The sequence below is a fragment of the Mustelus asterias genome, chromosome 2 (genome assembly GCF_964213995.1).
Source record: "Mustelus asterias chromosome 2, sMusAst1.hap1.1, whole genome shotgun sequence".
NCBI lineage: Eukaryota > Metazoa > Chordata > Chondrichthyes > Carcharhiniformes > Triakidae > Mustelus > Mustelus asterias.
This window is the reverse complement of record NC_135802.1, coordinates 23142124-23149749: the sequence shown is the minus strand read 5'-3', so window position 1 is coordinate 23149749 and position 7626 is coordinate 23142124. Positions and strand designations below refer to the sequence as shown.

Below are 7626 nucleotides of genomic sequence, written 5' to 3'. Positions count from 1 at the left end.
GAGCATCAGCTTGGGCACCTGAATTGCTGATCCAGTGACATTGGCCAGAATTCTCTGCCTTTGTCTGCAGCTGGGATTCGCCGGTCCTGCTGTTATCAACGGAGATTTGGCTGAGTGCCAAATTCCCCATTCCCGCTGGCAGCGGGGCGTGCGAGACTGGGGTATTCCGGCCATTGTCTCTATGCCACCATCTCGCCAACACTTTAATGTGGCAATAACGCACTGTGCGGGATAAGAACATTAGCACATCTGTGTGGGTGGCAGGATGAATTGTTGACACAGTTTGTTGCTGTCCAGCCTGTGGTCATGTGAACAGTGAAAAGTAACAAAGAAAATCATTTATTAAGATTCCAACAACTTTGCACACTTACCCATAGCAATCTTACGCAGGCCAAAACTCTTGCTCCCTCTCCACTCTCTCCTGGTCTGTCCTTTTCCCAAAGGAACGTAATGGCAGCGTGGCCGAGTGGTCTAAGGCGCTGGATTAAGGCTCCAGTCTCTGTGGAGGTGTGAGTTTGAATCCCACCGCTGCCAGGATTAATTTGGGTTTTACTTCTTTCTGTAGTGTAGTGGTTATCACATTGGCTTGACAGGCAAGAGGTCCGCGGTTCGAAACTGGGCAGAAACATTCATTGGGGTGGCACTGCTGCCTCACAGCGCCAGGGACCCTGGTTCGATTCCCGCTTGGTCACTGTCTGTGTGGAATTTGCACGTTCTCCCCTGTCTGCGTGGGTTTCCTCCAGGTGCTCCGGTTTCCTCCCACAGTCCAAAGATGTGCGGGCTAGGTGGATTGCCCATACTAAATTGCCCCTTAGTGTCAGGGGGGCTAGCTAGAGTAAATACATGGGGTTATGGGGATAGGGCCTGGGTGGGATTTTCATCAGCGCAGACTCAATGGGCCGAATGGCCTCCTCCTGCACTGTGGGGATTCTGTGATTCCAGCTTCTCATTAGGAATCTGCCTGGTACTCCTCCAACTCCAGAATGTCACCCCACTGCTGCACCAGGCTGTGGAGGGCCCAGCAGACCACCATGATGTGGGAGGCCCTCTGGGAACTGTACTGCAGAGCACCGCCAGAGCGATCCAGGCAGCGGAACCGCATCCTGATCTTGCCGGTGCACCGCTCAATGACAGACCGGATGGCAGCCTGGGGTGATCCTTGAAGATCCCGGAGATATCCGAGTGCATCAGGTTGAAGCTGTCATGATGTCATATTCAATGCAGCGAGACGGTCAATGCATGAACTGTGACTTGTAGCCCAATGGGGAGTCAGATGGGGATTTAAATATTAGCCTGCTCCCCTGCCCTCAGAATATTTGTCTCGCCTCCTCTCTCTGAATGACACACAGCCAACCCTTGTCCTGGTATATTTCAGTCGTAGGAAACCAGATCAAGAACCCTGGTCCCCCTGGCCACTGGAGCAGCATGTGTCAGTTTGGGCTGAGTTCTGTGGCGCTCATGGAGACAATCAGGGTGACTGTGAGAAGGCCCTCATTGGGGAACGCTTGCAGTAAGATTTCTGGGGGGAGCCACCTGGATGTCTGGTGAAAACCAGCCTCCAGGAATGACGTGCCGTTCAGATGGAAGAAAGAACCTACCTAACTTCCATCGATTGGACATTACGGTGTTCATTGTCGGAAGCACTTCAGAGTTGACACAGTGTCAAGAGCTGTGCTGACAAGCTCCCTTGATTGAGGCAACAGATGCCGGACCTGGGGCTTGTAACTGTTCCTCGGGCCTGGGATAGGATGACAAAAATAATCCACAGCGCCTTTCAAGTAGGGTTACCAGTGCAACATTAGCAGCCTTTGCAATTGGGATCGTAGGCAATGTCTCAAGAGCCTCTCAACAGCCAGTGAGAATACTCGCCACATGAGTCCCAGCCCAGGGGTGGGCCCCGGCCTGCGGACCTCCAGCCCCATCAAGCCCCCACAACCCGCACCATGGCAGCGGCTGACTTGCCCTTTTGCACCCTGGACGTTAGTGCCAAGAGGTACCCACCTCCTCGCTCACCCTCGCAATCCATGGCACCTGGACCACACTTCAAGGGGCCAGTAGTGATTTGCACCCGTGTGCCTTCCCGCTGGGGGAATGGGAACATTCCGGGAGGAGGGGATGATGATCGTGTGCTAAACTTACTAATGAGTTTGAAATCAAGTCAGTCTCACATTAATCAGCCTTGCGCCCTTTCTGGCTGAGTTCCGGTTTGTGCCAGCAGAAAGGAACCAGGAAGATTGCAAACCAATTAGCGCGAAGCACAATACTCATCCTCAGGCCCACACCCAATTTTCCCAGACTAGCACAATCTGTGCCAAACGCAGTGCAGATGGAAAATCGCAGCTCATAAAGCAAAGATTATCTACCCAGAGTCCACCATACATACCTTAGTGGAGGACTCCATTGCATAGTCCATCTATTTAATGGAACCTTTCTCATGAATGGCCTCATTGATGCGTTGAGGTCCAAAATCCAAGATTCAGTCAACAAACAAACATATGAACTAGGAGCAAGAGTAGACCACTTTGCCCCCTGACCATGCTCCACCATTCAATAAGATCATGGCTGATCTGATCGTAACCTCAACGTCACATTCCTGCCTACCCCGATAACCTTTCACCCCCTTGCTAATCAAGAAACGATCCACCCCTGCCTTAAAAATATTCGAAGACTCTACTTCCGCTGCCTTTTATGCAAGAGAGTTCCAAAGGTTCATGAATCACAGAAGCATGAGTTGTTATGGTGCAGATGGACACCATTTGGCCCATTGTGTCTGCAACAGGTCTCGGAAAAAGCATCGTGACTTTAGTGCCATTCCCCTGTCTTTTCCCCGTAGCCCTGCACACTGTGACTTTCTGAGAAAGACAAAAATTCTCCGCATGACTGTCTTTAATGGATGACCCATTATCTTTTAACCGTGATCCCAGTTCTAGATTCTCCCGCAAGGAGAAACAATACACCGATCACATCACGACCCCTCAGGATCTTCTTTGATTGAATCAAGTCACCTCTTATCCTTCTGAACTCCAGTGGCCACAACCCTGCCAGATCCAACCTCTCCTGCCAAGGCTGCTTCAATTCATTAGGAGGAGGCTTGCAGGCAATCGGGGTGGAAATGTTCCAAAATCAGTTTGATACTGATATTTATATAGGTTAATTGTTACTGATGTCCCACAGCAATGACTTGTGCAATACTGGAGCAGCAAACAAGCTAGTTTTAAGTTTATTTATTGGTGTCACAATGGCCTTATATTGCCTCTGATGACAGGAGACTCGGTGACTCGAGTTTAAGGAAATTGGCACAAGCATCAGAGATGATGAGATGAAAATTAAAGTGTATTTATTAGTGTCACAAGTAGGCTTACATTAACACTGCAATGAAGCTACTGAGAAAACCCCCCAGTTGCCACGCTCCGAGTAGACTGAGGGAGAATTTAGCATGGCCAATGCACCGAACCAGCACGTCTTTCAGACCGTGGGAGGAAACCGGAGCACCTGGAGGAAACCCACGCAGACATGGGGAGAACGTGCAGACACCGCACAGACAATGACCAAAGCCAGGGTCACTGGTGCTGTGAGGCAGCAGTGCTAACCACTGTGCCACTGTGCCAGCCAGCAGTCACTCTGGTGGGAGTCCTGATCCAATATGTATCTCTGCACAAATGACACTCCGTCCACAAATGCTGAAACCTGAGCAAATATGATAGTTAGGAATCTGAATGCCAATGCAGGTTATAAGGCTATACGAAATAGGAACAGGAGTAGGCCATTCAGCCCTTCCATCTTTGATAAGATCATGGCTGATTTCATACTCACTAAGTCCGCTTTCTGCCTTCTCTCTGTAATCCTTAATTCCCTGACCGATTAAAGCCTATCGATCTCAGCCTTGAAAATATTCAAGCACTCAGGCTTCACAGCTTCCTGGAATGAAGAATTCTTTGAAGAAACTCTTCCTCAAGTCCATCTTAACTGAGCACCCTCTTATTCCGCAACTATCCTCTCTGGTCCGACACTCTCCTATAAGTGGAAACATCCTCCCCGACATTTCCCCTGTCTAAGCCCTAGGAATCTTGTATGCTTCAATCAAGAGGAACAATACAATAAATTACACACTGCAAGGAAGATAGATGCCATATATGTGTTCAATGGATGAAGTACATCTATTTAACATGGATGCAGGGATGTTAGTAAATGTAGCTAACAGACCGTGGGAGGAAACCGGAGCACCCGGAGGAAACCCACGCAGACATGGGGAGAACGTGCAGACTCCTCACAGACAATGACCAAAGCCAGGGTCACTGGTGCTGTGAGGCAGCAGTGCTAACCACTGTGCCACCGTGCATATCCAGCAATCCTTGAAGAGATTCTTGAAGACCATAAACAGAGCAAATACCTAATTATATTGTTAGGTGCACTGTGTGTAAGTTGGAGGGTATCATCGTAAAGCTGTACAATGTCCTGGCCAGTTCCTCACGATGAATTCTGCATTCAATTTTGGCCATAAGGAGAACGTGGTGATGGCACAGACAAGGTCCACAAGGATGCTCCGAGGCAACAAAGAACTGATCCATGCAGGAAGATTGGAGACTCGGGGGTTCTGTAGTCAAGCAGGAATTCCAATACAGTTAGGAAGGAGGGTACGGCTGAGCCAGTGGCGTCCCGGGGTTGTTTAGTGGAACCAGGAGAATCATGCCTGCTTTTTAAAAAATTCTTTCAATGTGAGTGCAGTTGGCAAGCCCAGCATTTGTTGCCCATCCCTAATTGTCCTTAAGAAGGTGGTGGTTCAAGAAGGTGCCTTCTTGAACCGCTGAGGTCCCTGTGGTGTCACCTTCTTCCCACTGTGCAAATAAAAATAAACGTGTGGATCGTTATGTATGTTGGGGCGTAGCCCCTTTAAGGGAATGGGTCATGTGGCCCTGGGTGTGGGGTGATCTGCCAGGGGCCTGCCCTAGGAGGGCAGTTGTAGCTTGGACTGTGGAGTGAGTAAGACCTGCAATAAATACCTGTGTTCCTGGACATCTGTCTATGGCGTCTGTACTTGGGGATACCCTCCAGTAGTAAAGAATTTAACATGGATGTTCCTGTGCCTTTTTGAATGGTCTTCAAGAATCTCTTTAAGGATTGCTGGATATGCAGCTCAAGACCTGCATTGCAAACTTCAACCAACACACAAGTTGGGGCGGGACGGTGGCACAGCCATTAGCACTGCTGCCTCACAGCACTTGGGACCTGGGTTCGATTCCCAGCTTGGGTCACTGTCTGTGTGGAGACTGCACATTCTCTCCGTGTCTGCGTGGGTTTCCTCCGGGTGCTCCGGTTTCCTCCCACAGTCTGAAAGATGTGTTGGTTAGGTGTAATGGCCATGCTAAATTCCCCCTCAGTGTACTCGAACAGGTGCTGGAGTGTGGCGACTAGGGGATTTCCACAGTAACTTCATTGCAGTGTGAATGTATGCCTGCTTGTGACTAATAAATTAACTTTACTTTAAGTAAATTTACCAGTTAGGGTCAGAAAGCATTAGTTCAACCCTCATCATCACAAAATGCCCCACTGCTGTTCAGAGGCAGATGGGAGAAATCAGACATTTGAGCAGGGAGTTTGAGAATAGCTGGGGGAGATGACTGAAGGTGCAGCATGGAGGAGGCTTTTAGAAGATGGGGAAAGAATTGGCAAGATATAGGGCCCTTGTCTTCCATTAAGTACTTTTAGCTGGGGTCATGAAATGTCAGGAATCCTCAAGAAATAAACTCACAAACCAGCTATCAATTATCCTGATATTAGTGTTCTTGCATTCGGATCTCTTTAAAGCTGATTTTTTTTTAAAGATTCTAGGATTATTGAATCTTAGCATTATCCACGATGCCTCCAACATTCACTCTCACACTCTTGAAAGGGCTACCACCTTTCCCCATAAACATTTCCCTTATCAAATAAAGCCTGTTATGGATTGTGCTTCAACCATTTGCGAAGAACCACCCTGTGCAAAAGGAGTAAATGATCCTAATCTCTTGTTTCAATCATTTGGGGAAACATTTATGCCAACTCATTTTTTAAAAAATTCATTTTAATGGCGTGAGCATCACTGGCTGGGCCAACATTTGTCACCCATTCCTAACTTCCTTCCATTTCAGAAGAAACGGTGGCCCAGTGGTTAGCACTGCTGCTTCACAGCAGTAGGGACCTGGGTTCGATTCCCAGCTTGGGCCACTGTCTGTGTGGAGTTTGCACGTTGTCTGCGTGGGTTTCTGGGTGCTCTGGTTTCCTTGCACATTCTGAAAGATGTGCTGATTCAATGCATTGACTCGGACTGTGGCGGCTAGGGGAATTTCACAATAAAACTTCATTGCAGTGTTAATGTAAGCCTTACTTGTGACTAATAAATAAACTTTAAAACATTTGAGAGTCAACCGCATTGCTGTGGCTCTGGAGTCACGTGTAGACCAGACTGGGTAAGGATGGCAGATTTCCTTCCCCAAAGGATATTAATGAACCAGGTGGTTTTTTATAGCAGTGGTTTCACGGTCATCGTTATAGACTTTTAATTCCATCTTTTATTGAATTCAAATGTCACCATCTACAGGATTTGAACCCGGGGCCCCAGATCTTGCTCTGGGTCTCTAGATTGCTAGTCCAGTGACAATACCACTGTGCCACTGCCTTGAGCAGTGGAACAATTTTTTTCTCTATTTTTCTCTATTTCAAGTGGCGGCACGGTAGCACAGTGGTTAGCACTGCTGCTTCACAGCTCCAGGGACCTGGGTTCGATTCCCGGCTTGGGTCACTGTCTGTGTGGAGTTTGCACATTCTCCCCGTGTCTGCGTGGGTTTCCTCCGGGTGCTCCGGTTTCCTCCCACAGTCCAAAGATGTGCGGGTTAGGTTGATTGGCCATGTTAAAATTGCCCTTAGTGTCCTGGGATGCGTAGGTTGGAGGGATTAGTGGGTAGATATGGGGGTAGGGCCTGGGTGGGATTGTGGTCGGTGCAGACTCGATGGGCCGAATGGCCTCTTTCTGTGCTGTAGGGTTTCTAAGATTTCTAAGATTTCTAAGATTTATCCGAATCTCATATAACCTTGCCTATCTCTATCCTCTTCATCTCTTTTCTGTTTTAATGAGCAGACCCCCAGTTTCTCCAGGCTCTCATTTTAACTAAAGATTCTCCTCTCTGATACTACCTTAATGACTCTTGATTCCTCTTTGGGAAGGGTGCATAAGCCATCAGACCAAACAGGCCACTCATACCTAGTACAATCATTGCCGCAAATCAATGTACTACTATCTCCTGAAGAGCTGGCTTTCCAAAAGTCATAAACATGGCATGGTGGCCCAATGGTTAACACTGCTGCCTCCTGGCACCAGGGACCTGGGTTCAATTCCCGGCTTGGGTCACTGTCCGTGTGGAGTCTGCACGTTCTCCCCGTGGCTGTGTGGGTTTCCCCCGGGTGTTCAAGTTTCCTCCCATAGTCCAAAAGACGTGCTGGTTAGGTGCATTGGCCATGCTAAATTCTCCCTCAGTCTACCTCACTGCAGTGTGAATGTAAGCCTACTTGTGACACTAATAAAAACACTTTGAAAATTTAATCTATACGAATGTCGTCCTTTTCCATGGAACTGTTTCACGGCTGTCATGA

The 7626-nt window shown here is 48.3% G+C and overlaps 1 non-coding gene across 1 annotated transcript; it reads left to right on the top strand.

Annotated features, from left to right (window-relative positions):
* Positions 1–452: 452 nt before the first annotated feature.
* Positions 453–534, top strand: trnal-aag (transfer RNA leucine (anticodon AAG)). The gene has a single exon. It is a non-coding gene; the product is annotated as a tRNA-Leu (tRNA).
* The last annotated feature ends 7092 nt before the right edge of the window (positions 535–7626 follow it).